General features: G+C 29.9%; 1 long non-coding RNA gene across 1 annotated transcript in view; it reads left to right on the top strand.

Moving 5' to 3' along the window:
• The window catches only part of LOC142320869 (uncharacterized), a 436047-nt gene that overhangs the window by 412825 nt on the left and 4591 nt on the right, over positions 1 to 18631 (top strand). The gene's annotated exons all lie outside the window — the stretch shown is intronic.

Here is an 18631-nt window from a genome sequence, read left to right on the forward strand (position 1 = left end):
CGAAGTCGAGAGTTCTAAGGTTCAAATCCCAGTAAAGGCAGTTACTTTTATTGGGATTTGAATACTAAATCGTGGGTACCGGTGTTCTTCTTTGGTATTTTGGTGTTCTTTGGGTTTCAATTAACCACACATTTAAGGAATGGTCGACCTGAGACTGTACAAGATTATACTTCATTTAAATTCATACATATCATCGTCACTCATCCTCTACAGTAATACCTTACGGTGTTTCAGAAGTTAAACAGAAAAAGAGAGAAAGAGTTACGAAATTGGCAGTTAGATGTTATTCATTCCACCTGGAATAATAATTCCTGGTGAATGACACGTATTATTTACCCGCTTGATATCTGAGTAAACCATCTATTTAAAACCAAATTTCATAAGCACTACACAAACTTGATGGTCAATACGACACACGAGCCTACATTATCTGGTAAAATTAAGAAATTGTCTTAAATACAAGTTTGTAAGTGCTTTATTGCAGCTCCATCCCGGAAATACCGGATGATTTGTTTGAAAACTCGTACAGTAAATTAATTTTAATCGCTGTAGGTGAAAATGGTTACGATTATTTTTGCTTTAGTGATTATGAAGATAATTGCAATTCTACAAATGACGGAAACTCAAGCACTGATGGCAGTAATTAAGGTAAATACCTAGTATAATTTCAATGCTTTTATTAAATATTTGCAGTACAAACTGATTTACTGATATTATGCAAATAAAAAACACCATTCTACGTTCAATTCTCTACGGAAATTTTCATGAAATGCAAATAAATATCAAAGTAAAAGTAAGTTTTTTTTTTACTTTTTCAATTTTCCAAATCTGGATGTGCGTGATACATGGTTATATAATTCATCTGTTTATATAATATCAATAATAACATTTCTGCTATAAATTTATGTATTATGTTATGTGCATTAAAACTAACACGCAATAAAGAGTTTAAATTTTATACAATTATATTTCATATCGACGTACCTGATTTACACTCCGCATGTATTTAAAAGTAAGAAAAATTTTAATTATCATTCTAATTCTGACAACATTTTAATGTAGTTGAAGTGTAACAATATTCTATACTGAGAAACAAAACAAATTTGTTAATAGTAATTAATAAATTAATTTAGGCTCAAATTTAGGCATTGCTTATTTACAACTGTCCACTTGTTAACGGAAAATAGAATGAACGTCGTATTAAATTTTTCTTAAATTACTAACTATTCACTTTCAAATTAAATGGAAATTTACTAAAAGTTTAATTTTTTAGATGTTTGTATGAAAAGTCAAGGGATATCTCAGAAATTTCTCAACCAATCAAGCTGAAATTTTAATTATAGCTTCTACCACCCATAACGGTAATAAATAGCTAGTTGATAAATGAATGTTCAGGTACGTATTTAGGTTTAGGTTTAACTTGTGATATTTAAGTAACGACTTGGCCATACAGACTAGATTTCTAACTGAATTTTAAATCGGTTCCATTTTTTTTGGAACCTTAAGTAAATTATATAAAATAAATTGACATTGAAAATGAATCCTAATTGAAATTACTCAAAAATTACATATTAGTGCTATATAGAATTTCGGAGTTTAGAACGTAAAACGTACACAAAGTAGTTTTGAAGAACTGTACTTTCAGAAGTGTAATAGAAAAAAAATAACAGTAAGAAAAATCACAGAAATTACAAATTGATGAAAAAATTAGAAAAGAAAGCATAAATGAAAAACGGAAAAAAGTTTGAAAATTAATATGAAAACAGAAACAGAGAGGAAGGGAATGAAAGCTTAATTGATTAATTCACAATACTCAGCGAGTGTAGTTAAATTAAAGAGTAACTAAGGTTCAGAACATGTAGCCGCTTAAGTCTTCTAACATCCTCACCGTTGAACGGAAGGATTATAGCCAAGGGGTTAACGTGATGATTTAGTCGAAGTTCATATTTCAAACTGAAACGTTAAATTCCTTCCTTGACCTACCGTAGAATTAAATATTCCTGGATTTCACTGTTTTTAAGAAACTACGGCGTCTCAGCTATATACCTTCCTAATTTGTTATGAAACCGCTGTATGATTACAGTATTTGTTTTGCTTTCTGTGTCCCATAGTTGGACACCAAATGTGGAAATTGGTTGTAAAATTGCCGGATATAATAGAAGCTTATTTGACAAAGGTAACTCAGATCTTCTGCCCAGCAACAAGTATATTTCCTTGAACTTCATGATAAATTGCTTTTTTATCTCCTTCACATGAACCTTCCACGTCAAACGACGAACCAGGTGTGATAATTTTAATCAAATTTAAAATAATATAGATGTTGAAAATTAATAAAAAATAGTTCTGCAACGTGGCAGATAGAAACAGACCCGAGTTTTCAATATTTGTTTTTTGCGTTACTCTTCATCCTCAAAGGATCAGAGATAGCGGAGTATAATGAATTTGATTTTTTCTTTTAATAAATAACTGATTTCAACATACTCACAGCTACTGGTGTTTTTAAGTGAAAAAAAAAAATGTAAATAAAAATAAAAGTTTTACTTTTTCCTTTATTTTATTGTCCTGAATTGTTTACCTTAAGTTTAAAAAAAGCAGTAAACAAAGAAAATTATGAAATTTAATATAGAGTAATAAGAATGTTTTCTTAAAAAAATTGTCATCTCATATAAAAACAATAAAAATTAATAAAGAACCAAAAAAGATTGATCAAAAACAATTTTCTTCCGATCTAAAAAACAAAACAATATAAGTTATTAAAGTATGAATATTATTTACTGTTTATTTGTTATTTACTTAATTTTTACTTTCACGTCTAGATAGCGCTGTAACTGAGGTATAGTTCTAGAAGGAAAAATATTGTAATCGATGTAGCGGGAGCTTATACGATTTTCATCAGATGTTGATGTTTTGATACCTAGGAACCCAAAGAAATGAATGGAAATATTCTGGATATTAATGTTCGTATGTACGTGTATGTTCGGTGTTGACCTCTAAATCACTTTGTATCTCCAGACATACTGCACCAATTTTGACCAGACTTCGTCAGATTACTTCTACATATCGGTCATTTATGTAGAGCAAAGTCATCCTCAGCATCTCGATATTTCACCTTATTAAGGTCTTATTTTTAGGCACATTTGTAAATAATTAAAAAAATAACAATATTTGCAAAAACAAAGATTTTTTGCAAAATCGCACCCCCACCCAAAAAAATGTTGTAATTGGCTGCTATGTTGTAACGTCATAGAGAAGCGGTAGAATTAGATAAATGAATAATATTTAAAGTGTAAAAAAGTAACTCGGTCTGGTTGGGTTTCGAATTCTATCGCTTTGTTTTATATGTAACAACATATTTCGTGAACGAAATATGTTGTTTCTTTTCTCATATTGTATGAGTTAATGTATCTTAATAGTTATAATACAACCACGGTAATGTTTAAGGAAGGACATCCTGTGTTAAAGAAAGTATAAAATCAAGGATTTCATACAGAAAAGTAATTTTATGAAATGGCAATCAGTATAAAAAAGAAAAAAATAATTTTATAACACGGCACGGTATGTAATTGCAATTCATTAAGTAACAGGAAATAAAAATTTATTTTCATGTTTTATTATTTATTTGAAATAAAATAGAAACTCAGTGATCTCTTTGCAAATTATTATTCAAAATAAATTTCATACTTTCTTGCAGAATATGTGCCCTGTAGTTCAGTTACTTGTAATGCACGCGTATAAATAAAAAAATCAATGATTAATTAATATTAATTTTGTTTTCACGCTTTTCTTTTTTTCTTCTCTTATATTTAATAAAGCTGTCATGTTTTTCTTTACAGTCTAGATTACTGCTGTAGTATACTAAAAACAATTATTTTTTATTATATTATTAATTTTTATAATTTTACGAACTTGTTTATTTATGTATATATATATATAAATATATATATTGCCTGTATATCGAACAAGAAGGTAATAAAATTATGCGCTTGCTATTTAATTACTCTTCTATTCACTTTCAAAGCTGATACAACCTAAAAAAACATGAGATTAAAATGACCACTCCTTGGTTTCTTATTGTAGTTTTTATTCTTTTAAATAATTCTTCGCTTCATTACCAGCCTTAGCGAATTGTAGCCTCTCTGTTCTTGATATCCTTAATTTTTTTGTTTTAACATATCGCTTGGTTCTATATGCGTACTTTGGTTCTGACCAAAACCTTGAACTACCCTGATCATATAGAGGGTTCATTTATCCCTTCTTCTGTTCTTCCCCTTAATTCCTTCTTTGGTGAATAGATACAATGATAATTATGTCACCCAACATCCTAGTTCCATTAGCAACATCATACCGGCACCTCACTGAAATCAGAGGAGCAGTTATTTCTTTACTGAGATTGTCCTGTGAAATTATGTAGAGAACATGTTTCCTATCCAGAGATCTAAAAAAAAAAAAATAAAAAGTAAAACGTTTCGTCAAGATAACAAACTATTAAAGCCAGGTTTTTCACTCTATATAAATTATCATCTAAATAGTACTTCGTTACACAACAAATCTCAAATTTCATCAACTAGTTACTTTCAATAATGACGCGTTTTAGCTTATCTTATAAGAAGTTCTTTTAAAAGTTTATTTATAAAAAAAAAAAGATGTAATAAAATCATACAAAAATTATTTTCGGTTTTTAACGATTGATGTTAACCTTTGAAAGGTTGTTTTTTTTTTCATTCAACACGGCCGGTTTCTGCACGTTTCATTTTACAATCACTGCACGTTTCACATCTTAATTGATTTTGTTAAAATGTTTTACATGATATGAATACTTTAATCTTCTTTAAAATATGCCACTTTTTAAGTCCCAACAAATAATATTTCTTCTTTATAAATATGTTTTTTTATGATTATGATTATTGCACTTTAAAATTTGTTACATTAATTTTTTTCTATATTAACTTTTCCAATCTTTCTTTTACTGTGATGAGTGTAAAAGACCTAGGGTGCAATAAATACTGATCGTAATTTTTTACTGTGAGAGTAATATTTTACATTACACAACGATCCCCTCTGAAGAACAGAATGAAGTTATAAAACTGAATATCACCTGAATGTCAATGGATGTACAATATTAATATACACCTGTACATTTTACTTAGTGAAGACAGATCGAAACCACTTTGCTCCTCACTTTTATTATTAAGCCTAACAGGGGATGATTGTTATCATTGAGAATGGCTACTATTTTTAGAAGTGATTTGTGACTCCTGTCAGGTTCCCCAAAATTATTATTTGCTTATGCCCCTTAAACAAAAATTAACGTATTTTCTAATTACTTGTAATAGTAACATTTCGGTTAAATAAAACTGTAATATATAACTATAAGATTATGGTAATATACTATATAATACAATGCGGTATCCTTCAAAATTATTTGATGCATAATACAATACTGTGTGTACTACAGTAACCACGCACACTAATTAAATATTTAGTTGATAAAACGTTTTTGGGTAATTTTCCACAAACGGGGCGCCACTATCATGTTTATCTACTTAATTATTTCAACAACGTAACACTGTTCGCTAAAATTGATTTTATCTTGTTTGTTCCTTTAGTGATTTATTCATAACAATATAATTATTTGGAATTTTTATGAATTTATTTATTTGTTTTCAATGAATTTAATTTACACCAACATAATTAAGATATTGGTTTCTAACTGTTATATCAAACTATAGGTCCTGATAAGTTTGGTTTTAGCGATCGCTGTGTACATTACAGTACAATTTGTAGTCGGGTGATTTATTCTCTTAGATTTCCTAATTTCAAACTTGGAACTCTGAGATTTATCCAGCTTGGAAGAAAGTGCCGTCGCGTTTTTACAAATCCTTGGAATTCTCCGTAGCTCTGGGATATAAAAAATCGGAAGGAAATTACTGTATACTTTAGAGACGGAATTCACTGGCGTTGCAACCGTTGATCTTTCAGCACTGAGGTGAATATGGGCGTAGGCTAAATTGAGAGCTCGCGCATACATTTCTCCCCCTGCCACTGTTAGATTCATTAACGAATGGAATATTTATGAGATCACCTCCTTGTTTTAAAGTTTAAGTATTGAAACATACTCTCCTTATGGAATAATTTATTTGTTTAACATAAAAAGATCATAATTATAAGTTAATTATTTATTAACTTTTAGACATTATTTATTTTTTTGTACAGAACAGAACAGAAAAACTTTACTCCTCATTATACATATTTGGGTCTCGCCAAAGCTCTAAACCTTTTTGGCAAGTGTCCATTCAATGCAGTACAAATACATTAACAATAGAAAATACAAATACAAAACAAAATAAATTCATATAATAAAATAATTAATAATTATTATTTAAAGTAATATTATTATTATTATTATTATTTATTTAAAGTAATATTATTATTATTATTATTTATTTAAACTAATAAATTTGTTATATAAGAAAAACAAAACAAAATTGTGTTACTAAAAACAGTGAACAAACAAGTTTATATAAAAATACTCTTAATTATGAAAAGTATTTAGTGGCGTCGTAAAGTGAATTATCAATATTTTCGGTATTAGTGTATGCAGTAAATATATATATTTCAATTGTAACAAAATATTAAAGGACTTAATTGTTTATTCCTTTAGGATGAACAGATATTCTGGGTATTTACAGTTTCAGAGGTTAGCCATTGAAATACTTCTTTCTTAAACAAATTATAATTTGTCACATCTTTTAATTCTTTTGGTAAGATATTATAATCACTGGAAACAACAACTTTCATTGACTTTTTTCCATATAAATTATTATATTTAGAAACAAAAAAATAGATCTTTGTACCTAGTTTGATGATTTTTTTTTTTTAGTTTTAAATCCATTTTTCATACGAAACACACATATCAATATTAAGTGATAAAAGCCTACCTGTGATAGCATTGATACAGTCCTTCATATCATCCAATGGTCCTTACTCAGAATTAATTAAATTACTGTATTTTGCACCTGTTTAATATTTTCATTTAAATAATTTCCTGTTGAACCCCACCCTTACTCTTCATAATTAATTAATGGTTTAAACATTGATTTATGTAACAAAATCATTATTTTTGAAGGTAATATACAACTGAGATAGTAAAATTTACTAGTAACTATATAAAATTATTTTAGCAGATTTGTTAAATGACTTTACCATTTTAATTTACTACCAAAAGTAACTCCTAAATATTTAAATTACTGTACACTTAGCAAAATTTTACACTCACGTCTGTTATTATTCATAGTATAATTATATCATGAGCTTTGATAATTGGAAGCTTATTAGTAAGCTTGTGACTGATTCTGAAGTGAACCACAACCATTTATCTTTATTTTGGCAAAGTTGCCTTTCGTGAGTTGTATTTACTAATGAAATTTCTTTTTTTTATAGATCAGAACAGTAAAAATTCACTAAATGTTTTCCTTTCCTCTGGGTTAACCCAAAAAGGGGTTCCTTCAGCAAATAAAACTTTTTAATTATTTCAATTTTAAAAATTTTAAACTCAAAACTTAGTTTTATTATTTTTAATTTGGAAAGAAAGGATGAGTGGTTATTTTTATTTTTTCATTACTGCTAATAGTCCTTAAATGTATTTTAGTAAACGTTTTAGCAAATTGCACTTACTTGAAGCAAGGTAATTTTAATGGATCCCAAGGATCTTCTTCTTATCGGTTTAAAAATTTTTCATGTATTCTGAAATAAAGTCTACTATGAGATAGATGAAGATAATTAGAAGTCTGTGACAGACAGACTGAAAGAGAACTGTTTCATCATATTGTCTAATTTTATAAAATTTAACAATATCAATGTGCATATTCTTTGTTTTTCTGTTTAGCCTTTGGAACCACCATAACATATTACTTCAGAGTATGAATCAGGATGTTATGTATGAATATAAATGTAGTGTAGTCTTGTACAGTCTCAGGTTGATCATTCCTGAGATGTGTGGTTAATTGAAACCAAACCACCAAAGAACACCGGTATCCACAATCTAATGTGAATTTGTAGCACATTCATATCTATAATCAAGCATATGTATAAGAAGGTATGTTAAATGACACAGGTATAATAATTGTAGGTGACCTACATAAGTAGCAAGTTGTCCCTGAAAATGAGAAGCCAACCTAAGAGTAAGATAAGCACTCCATGCCAATTGCTACTAGGGAGAGTCAAGGTAAAGTGATCCTTTTATTCTCATCACTATGCCAAAATAGGTTAGCATGACAAGCCCTCTGAAGTATAAGCGATATTTGGTCCCTATAAGTAACACCATCATTCTCTTCTTCACAACAGTAACTGATTCTGTGTATTAAATATCATTATTCTGAAAGAAGATAATTCACTAGTGGCACTGGCATCTCAAATAGAGATACATTCTCTATCTATTACGTATATATTTACATACATTACTGTCCTAAGAAAGACTAAGGCAGATGCACAAAACAATAAATTAAAGCAACCTAACTGTAGAAAACTGCAATGTCTAAATTCAGAAAGCTATTATTATAAAAATTTATAATTTTTTTTAGGTATATGTAACATTTATCCATTCTCGTGTGAATTAAAAATAGAGCTATTTTCTAAGATCTGAAGCCATTTATAAGATGTAAGATTTTTATCTAATATAAAATTTTTATATAATCACTGGTATAATTAATTTAAAAATATCAATTTAAAAAAAATAACTCTTTCCAACAAACAGAAATAAAAGGTCTCTCAAATGATTCTGAAAATTAACACCACCATCACAAATAAAAGAGGTTTAAAATGAATCAAAAGATGATTAGTAAATTTTTATGATATATTTTAGACCAACTTCAAATATCTTATTTATTTTTTCTATAGAAACAACTGGCTGATACATAATAAAAACTACTTTTTATACTGGTTAAAAATGAATTGTCTAATGTGTGAAAAATGAAATGCCTGACTGGTACTTGAACCAGGAACCTATAAATAGAAAGCCGAAATGATTACCTCTTTGCCAAATAAATCAGACACACTTGACAATGATATCGATACCCAGAAGAGCTTGAGATTTAATAGATGATCTACTAACAAAAGTGATTAAATATCATAATGAAGAAGGATTACAAGTAATGATGTTATTGTGTAATAAAATTTTCAATAGCGATTTGTTAGCCAGAACTTCCTTAAAATCTTAAAACGAATTTGATTCCAATTCCCAAAAAGCATGGTAAAGCGTAAAGATTATAAGGCTGTTAGTTTTATTTTGCATTCATCCAAGATTCTCATCTAAATTGTGAACAGAACTGGATAAAAAACTGGAGCAAATGATTGCTGAAGAACAAATTGGATTCAGTAAGGGAAAGGAGTCAAGGGATGAAATTAACGTATAATAAATGGTGGCGAGAGGTATATAGAAAGAGGTAAAGGAATTAGTTGTAAGGGTAATAGCTATGAAAAAATATTTAACCACATCAAATGGCATTCACTAATGGAAACATTAAGAAATTTAAGAGTAGACCGGAAATATAATTTACTTAAATGAAAATAAATATTAGAAAAACTAAAATAATGAGGATAGGAAGCAATCATCCAATGAATGTTTGCCTAAACAAAAGAAGAATTGAACAAGAAAAATGCTACAGATTTGATAAAATGTTAACAAAAGACTGCAAAAGTTAAATCAAAATAAATATAACAATGGAGGAGGAAACATTTAACAGAAACAGTTAATTATGTAGTAAGATGGAGCTAGAGTTGAAAAAGCATCTTGTGAAATGTTGTATTTGGAATGAACTTCTTTCTATGTGGATGTGAAACATGGGCACTAAGAAAAAGATAAAAAAGAAAGCCTGGAGATATTTGAAATGTGTACATGGAGGAGATTAAAGATAATTAACTGGAAAAAGTGAAAGATGAAAAGTAATGTAGGGAGATAACAACAATAAAAGCTTGTTAAGAACAAGAAAAAGAAAGCTTTAAAAGGAAATAAAAGCTGGGACAAATCTTAAAAGTAGAAGAATTGATTAAAACAGCGCACTAGAATTATCATAAATGGTGTAAAAACAAGAACAAAGCCGACAACAAAGTTGTAGTACTTCCCTGGCTTTGGTTGTTTATTCTTATATAGTGGAAAAATAATTATACATGAAAGTAAACAAAAAATTAAAAAACTGACATATTTAAACATTGATTGGCTTCACTACCACCAATATTGTCCCCAAAGTATTTTTTTTTTTTTTGGATCACTTATTTCACTACTATACTATGCTTAGGAAGACTAAAGAAATTTGTTAAAAGATATGTAATAAATAAAATATGTTTTTTAAATTTTGGGGAAGGAGAGGAATTTTTTGACAAAACGTTTTTAAAAATGCTAAAGTAAGCATGGATGCATGTACTGAGCTAAGTATAAAATGGGGTAGTGTGTAAAAATTTTGTGAAATTTGACATCAAAAAATTGTCTACCCCATCCCCTGAAGATATAGATTTCAAAATTCTACTGACTAATTTCCCAGTATACCTGAGTCTCTATACAAAATTTCATCAAAATTGGTTTACCCAGTCAAAAGTTATTAAGCTTCAAACATACCAAAACAAGTACATATCTATGCATGAACATTACTCCCACTTTTTTTTCTTTTTCGTGTCCCTGGTTCATAAACCATCAAGAAATGCTAAAAACCCAAACCCCGTTTTTTGATTGATTGCCACACTTTCCTTCTTGCAGCATAGCCCTAGACCTATCGTTCCAGGAAAGTAAAAACTAGAAAAAATAAAGATTACAGATAATTTAAAAGGAAATGAAAGCTATTCAGAGTAGAAGAGAAAAGAAATAGAGATGGTGAAACAGACCTATCTCAAGCCAGGTAACCCTATGGTGGCAATGTTGATAAATAGTGCTTTTAAATTATTATTATTTGTATAAATGTTTTTTAAGTCTTTTTGTTAGAACTGTAGGTTAAGATAGTAAAATAATTTAGAAAATACTTGGGAAGATAATCTTTTTCATTACTGTTAATAAAATTAAAATGAAATCGATTGAAAATGTCTAGACAAGTTGAAAATTGAAAGTTAATGTTTTACATGATCATAAAAGTGTATCTTTTACATTCTTAGCCAATGGAAAATTAAAATATTGAGAAAAAATGTACATATTTATACATTCTTTATGTTATAATACGATATTCAATTGCAGCCTCTGTACTCTAAATTCATCTTCCTCGTGTTCATGTTATACACAGTGGGCCAACATATATTCTTTATGATGTGCAGGCTACAAGAGCTATATTTATACTTAATTAAATTTATTTAGAAGTAATGTGTTGATTTCTATTTATCTAATCTAATTTAAAAGCAGTAGAATGCAAGCTAATAACGTCAATAGACAATTCCTCATTTTTCATTATTGATTCTAGAATTATCTTACATAAAATATTAGCAAATTTTTATGCTTAATGCTACAAATAGAGGACATGGTTTCTTGTTTAAGATTTTAAATGATTTTATCAATGAGTGTTAATTTTATCAATGGTGTTAATAGAATTAAGGTTTCTTGTTTTTGCAAGCTTTTTGCTAAATCAGTAATATGCAAGACAGTAACAAATAATCAATACTGATATGTATCCAATGTTTCACTTTTATTTTATTATCTTAACTAACTTCAAATTTATAAGGTATTTTAGTTTATATTATAACACCAATTTAATTTGTAAAACAATACTTTTTATTATAATATTTAATTTTTTTCTTAAATTAAAATGAACAACTTTTAAGGTATAAAATATTCAGTTTGATTGATCTGCAAATAGACCTGCACATGGCAATCCGTTGAAATTGTTGACATTATCTAAATTGTTAAACTCAAAGTAGTCTATTGCCTCTATCTACCTCATAAAAAATAGATGGCAACAATCTTGATTAAGTCTTGATGCAAATTGATACAACTTATAAATTATAACCTTTAACAATGGAAAATAAAATCTAAATTATATTTGAATGTACAGAAAAAATGAATAGAAAAAAATTTTGCTTAATTACTAATATTTAAAATATACACTACCAATTCATTCTACTTTTAAAATATTTGTTTTAAGATATCAAAACATAGTTAAAAGTCATATAAGGTGATTTTTTTAAAAATAATTACCTTGTGAAAATGTTTCTAATAGAAAAATTAAATAAAGAAATAAGCTCAAAACTAAGAACTATTATCTAGAGATTGTCAATTAAACTGTTAATAAACTTGAGATAAAATTGAAAACTGTCCCCACTGAGAAAACTCATCTAGGAAAAATGAATCAATTTGTAAACGTTTAGAAATGTATAAATATATTATATTATACAACTAATTTATAAGGAACTGTTTTCTCGGAAAATTAAATTATTAATTAAAAAAATGGTGACAACACAGTTATAGAACTTTTCCGTCGCGCGGCTTTTTTCTGATACACGGCTTACACACACAACGTAACTTAAAATATTTATCATTTTATTTAAATAAAATATTTTTTGTTTATTTAATTCCATGGTTCTAACTAAAGCGCGCACGAATACCGTATTTCATTCGCGCGGGTGTGACGGTACTAGCGGCCACTTTAAATAAATTTATACACTTTAAACATTATTCATTTATTTAATTCTACTGCTCATTTGTGACGTTACAACCTAACAAACGACTTCAGCAGCTGTACGTCAGTGCTACACTGGCGCTCTTTGTGGCTAGAGGGGGTACGAATAACGAAGTATACCCACTTAGCCACTATTTTTTGGGATGGGGGCGATTTTGTAAGACTTTTTATTTGGAAATATTATTTTTTATTTTTTTATCAAATAAGCCTAAGAAAAATAAGTCCTTAATTAGGTGAAATTTCGAGACTGAGGATGACCTTGCTCTATAGCCTCACCTCCTTGACCTTTTCAGATGAAAATTTAATAGCGTTAATATATAGAAGTAATCTGACCAAGTTTAGTCTAAGTCGGTCGAGTAGTTCCGAATATATAACGTGATTTAGAGAGCGACACCGAACATACACAAGAGCATACGAACATTCGGAAAATTTCCATCCGGTTTTTGGTTTTTAGGTTCCTTAGGTGTCAAAACATCAAGATCCGGTGAAAACCGCATATACCCAAATTGGACCGATTACAATACTTTCCCTTCTAAAGCTACAGCTCTGTTATAGGACTAGACGAGAAAGTAAAAATTTAATTTTTCCTAATAAAAAATTTGTAACTCACACGACTTCATTTGTAACTTTTATTGCTGACCCTAAAGTAGGGTTGTAGGTAAATTACATTAAAAATCCTCATGAAATGTAGTTGTGCATGCATTTGGCAGAAGGAATAAAATAAAAAAAATTTTAAATTTTTTGGGTCCGGCCGTTAAGTGGGATGTGGGTTGTTAAAGGGGGATAAGTGGCTTGGTTAAGACCCAACTTTGATAGAGAACAAATATACGGATCCAACGAAATGTTAATAAAAAAAAAAACTGCAATGAAAAAGACTCACTGTACAACATTCTATAACGTTTCAAAATTATTACTATTTTTTGGAGTGGAAGTGCAATTTAGTAAAAAATATTAACCATAAAAGATGTTTTTTTTTTTTTTTTTATAATAGTTCAGATAAATATTAAAAAACAAGTTTAGCAGCGTCTTTTGATAATATTAAAATCGATACACACATCACTATGTTTTTAATTTTCAGTGCAAATCCCAAATGGGGGTTTTAGGGTCCGGCCGATAGATGGGGTTTAGAGACCCCATTTTGTAAAGGAGAATTTTTTGAGCACAACGAGAATCCAATAGAAAAAACTGCAACTAAAATCACTCCTTGTACTGCCTTCTATAACTCTTCAAAATTAAAAACAGTTTTATGGGTGGGTGTGACATTTTGCAAAAAAGATTTTTTTTAAATTTTTTTACTTTATTAATATTCACAAAATTATCAAATAAAATGAAAAAAAATTTATATATATAAAACCTTAATTATACAAAGTTTGAATATGATTTCGTTTTCCTCCTGTATCCCCCAACCACCTGACCTTTTGAAATTAAAATTTAATAGCATCAATGCGCCTACTATAGAAATATTATAGCCAAGTTTGGTGAAATTCTTTCAAGTAGTTCTGGATATATAAGGCGATTTACACGCCAACATACATACATATTTCTACAATATTACGTAAGTACGTACATAAATGCGTACGCGCATTTTCTCGCGGAAATTTCGATGGCATTTTTCGGAACAGAAATGCTGCTACATCATATAGCTGCTATATACGGAACGGAACGAAGGGAGTTAATTACCTCCCTACTAATCGCAGAACCTGGACAAATGTCCTTTGCTGCTTTGTCTCTTTTATCGGTCGTGTCATTATTTATTTAACGGCGTTTATAGATTTTTATTTTATTTATGAATGGAATTGGATTTTCCGTTACGGTCCATTAGACCAGTGTGAAATAAATTACCGGGGATGATCGTGGGAGACTAGGCGCATATGAGCCTCGTACTCCCGGTGTAATTCTCCTTCAGTCCGTCCGCTGAAGTCCTTTCGGTGCTGGCGCCTTTCGGACTAGCAGGAATACGTCGTCCGGGACCCAAGTGTTTAGAGGAAGCAATGCGCTCCCTTCTCCGGAGGGCATCTCATGTGCTGGCTGAAGTAAAACTGTAAGTTACGAAAGAAGGTGGGTAATTGGTAAATAGAAGTTAGGGGACTTCTTCATTCTGGCTGCCATTCGTGCTGCATGTCGGCTGGGCTCGGTCGGCCGGATTGCAGTCCGTGGTGGTAAGTCGCTGTGTGATTCTTCGTTCTTTTTCTTCTTCTTTTGTGGTCTGCTGCTATATAGAGCGGTCAGCTGCTAAATAGACGGGAAAGGAATAGACACGGTAGAAATAGAACGGTAGTAATAGAACAACACGGTACTCCTACGGGTCACATCCAAATTCCAACCGCACACGACGTTGCTTAACTTTGGTGATCAGACGAGAACCGGTATATTCAACGTGGTATGGCCGTTGGCGAGAAAGATACTATGTAACGTTCAGTTTTAATAGTCCATTTTTAAATTCAGATATTGAAATCTATCCTTACGGCTTACGTTAAAATTAACATCATTATCAAATAAAAATTATGATAAATATAAAAATTATTATTAACATTTGTTTTCATATTTACTAAATTCCTTAACTTATTCCTAAATCCTCATAATTAGACCTACGTAGTAAAATGAACAACATCTAGTTTTGAAAGCTGTTCATTAATTAATGATAATATAGAAGTTTTAATAAATTTTTCTTAAATATAACATCCTCATCAATATGATTGTAATCATATTTATTAATTGGAGCGTTATGAGTTGAATTAAAAACGGCTTGTATTAGACTTGAAACTTAGCAAGAAAACCCTACTGAACCCATGTCAACTTAGGCCTACAGCAGAGCTCAAAGAAAATTATTAGGGGCTATAATATTTCATCAAACAACTAAAAGCATTCATTTCAGAAATTATCATAAAACATTACCAGTCAAGTTTAAGGGAAAACCACATTTATGAAACTGCAATAGAATATTTTAAACAATTGGAAGAATTAGTCATTAATGTTGAAACGGTAGGAACTGTATGTTTGAACATATGTCAGAACGTATTTTAGTTTTTGGAACTAAATTAAAAAAAATTAATTGTAAAAAATTGATGTGAGTGGTCTAGTAACCCCAGCGAATCTACGAGCTTGTGACGTCACGTGCTGACATCTCATTATATTATTGTTTCCCAAAACATTATTTTTGCACGTAATTGTCATTTTTATTTCATATTTTTGACTTAAAAACAATACGTGCGCCCGGCAACACATTTATTTTGTTGTCTGTTAAACTTTTTCCACTTGATTTGATTACATGTATAAAAATGCTTAATGATTCACTGTTTTAAACAATAATAATTCCTTAACCAATGACTAATGCTCTAATTGATATTATATACAGGCCTATAAAAATTTATACCTGCATTTAGAAATGACGTCTTTTGTCACGATTATATTTAGATCGGTCATTCGTAGTACACAATGTGTGTATAAAGAAATAAACTTTAGTCTAGTTTATATGGTGTTCAGTGAAGGTATTCGGATAGCGTTTTTGTGCGGTCATATTATTTTATAATTACTCATTGTTTTTTGAAATTTTTTTGTAATATATTATTTTTTGTTTTATTTTCGTTCGTGTGTTATTAGTGCGGTTTGTTATGGCAGAATTTAAATCCTTAATTAAGAAAAATCGAAGGAGTCAAGCACGGGAAATTATCAATAATGTTTATGATTTTATGAAAAAAGCTCTAAGAGTAGGAACCACTGATAGATGAATGACAGCGTTATTTTGCACCTGTAGACTCTGATATTGAAGATGAAAATGAAAGTGGCAGTGATTCGTTTAGCGAGGATGGTGAACTTGTTAGAAGTTTGAATTAGACGCTGAAGAAAATTCAAGTAAGCTTTTGTTTATTATTAAAAATTAAGTACAAATAATGTTATATAAGTATTAACTATGTATTGCTTATAATTATTAAATGTAAATATGATAGTTATTACCACATACAATATGATAAGTGATACTTCGATTTGATACGCAGAGATGAGGTTTTCAAGACGAGTAGTAATACGCAGTCTGCTCGTGACGTCACAAGCTCATACACTGGCTGGGTCTAGCATAAGGTACTAAAATGGTTCGTATAGTACTTTGAAAACATTAAATATTTTGCAAAAATTAGAACAATACTTTTGTCAACTCTACTATTTATGCTAGTAACTTCAGTGTTATCCATGAAAACGAAAAAAAAATTCACTATTACAAGAAAAACAAATAGCATTCTTGTCCAATTATTTTTCATGTTATTCAATGAAAAAACTAATTGTAAAGTTTAGACGTTTGCTGTTTATAAATTATTATTTTTTAGTTTGTATGATTGGTTTTTAAAAGTGATTACTTATGTTGAAAACCTATTGAACTCTTTTGTGATAAATAAGTTAAAAGTTAATTTTATTAGAATATATGATAACAGATTAGAAAAGACTAAAAAGAATAATAATATTTATAAAACTGTGTTCAAAAAGCTTTGCAACCTTATGGAAAAATGTGTACATGAATATTTTCCTTATGGAAAATAAGTTACAATAGTTGTTGAAAGTGGTCTTCATTATGTGAATCACATAATTGAGTAACGTTGCATACTCTTAAACACATGTTGAACATTTGTTGAGGAATTTCAGCAATACATTGATCTATTTTACTCTGCAATTTTGGAATGCTGTGAGGATGAGGTTTGTAAGCAGGAATGTATCTCCACAAGATAAAGTCAGGAGAGGATAAATCAGGAGAACGTGGGGACCACAACCCGTTCAAAATCACTTGCCCATGAAACATTGATTCAAGACAGCCATAGTGTTGTTGGCTATATGAACTATAGCACTGACCTGCTGAAATCACATACACTCTAGTGATCTGCAGGTATAGTGTTTACAAATTGTTGCACCATCTGTGTGTAGCACTCACTATTCACTGTGCCATGAAAGAATGTCATGAAGATTTGCCTATGTGACACTGTACACCATCACCCAGTTTTGTTCATGCAGAGGAGACTCGTACAGCTGACGTGGATTATCTGTACTCCAAATGTGTGAATTCTGTGCATTCACATATCTATGAAGGTGGAACCACTCCTTGTCAGACCAAAATCAATCATAGAGTCATGAACCACTAACACAAAGCTACATATTTTCCAATGTCTGCATGTAACAACTCGCGAGTTGCATTCTGTACAGATGTATCTTTAAACACTTGTGCAATGCCACGTGGGCACTACCAACAGAGAGACCAGACTGGCTAGATAGGTGCTGTACAAACTTCTTATCGCTAATAGATTATGCAGCATGCATGTCGATTATTTTTTCTGGTGTTACCAATTTTGGTCAACCACTTTGTCTGCATCTGCCACATTTCCTGTCTCTTTGTAACTTGTACAACCGCTTGATGGAGGACTTGTTTGGTGCATCTACACCATACTTTTCTGTGAAGGCATTCTGGTTCTGGGTATAACTGGCACATCTGATGTACTGGGAGACAGTGAATATTCCTTGCTGCATTGTGTAACCCATTTTTCCTCAATTAAACCTGCAATAAAAGAAGGAAACATTCTTCCATAAGGTTGCATCGCTATATTATATTATTATATTAAGATAGGTAAACCATAATTTAAATATATATTTATTAGAAAGTTATAAGAATATCGGGGTACTTTTCTAGAATTAATTAAAACTTCCAACTTTAAATCAAAATTATTAGGTTGTAATAGTATAATACTTGCATACATCCGGTTCTGAACCAGAAATCTAATACTTTTTAATAATGGCTAGATTCATAGCTTTCAATTACCTCAGAAAATAACATGATATACTCTCCAGTGCACACCATGTTTTATTGATTTACTCAAAAATGTTAATTTATGAATTTAATAAAAATATAAACTTTATTGTTATGTTTATTTATCTTAATGTTATGTCTCCATTTATAAAATTACTATGGCTGTGATGCCACAATATCTGATGAACCTGCTTGAACTTAT

The sequence above is a fragment of the Lycorma delicatula genome, chromosome 3 (genome assembly GCF_047948215.1).
Source record: "Lycorma delicatula isolate Av1 chromosome 3, ASM4794821v1, whole genome shotgun sequence".
NCBI classification, from domain to species: domain Eukaryota; kingdom Metazoa; phylum Arthropoda; class Insecta; order Hemiptera; family Fulgoridae; genus Lycorma; species Lycorma delicatula.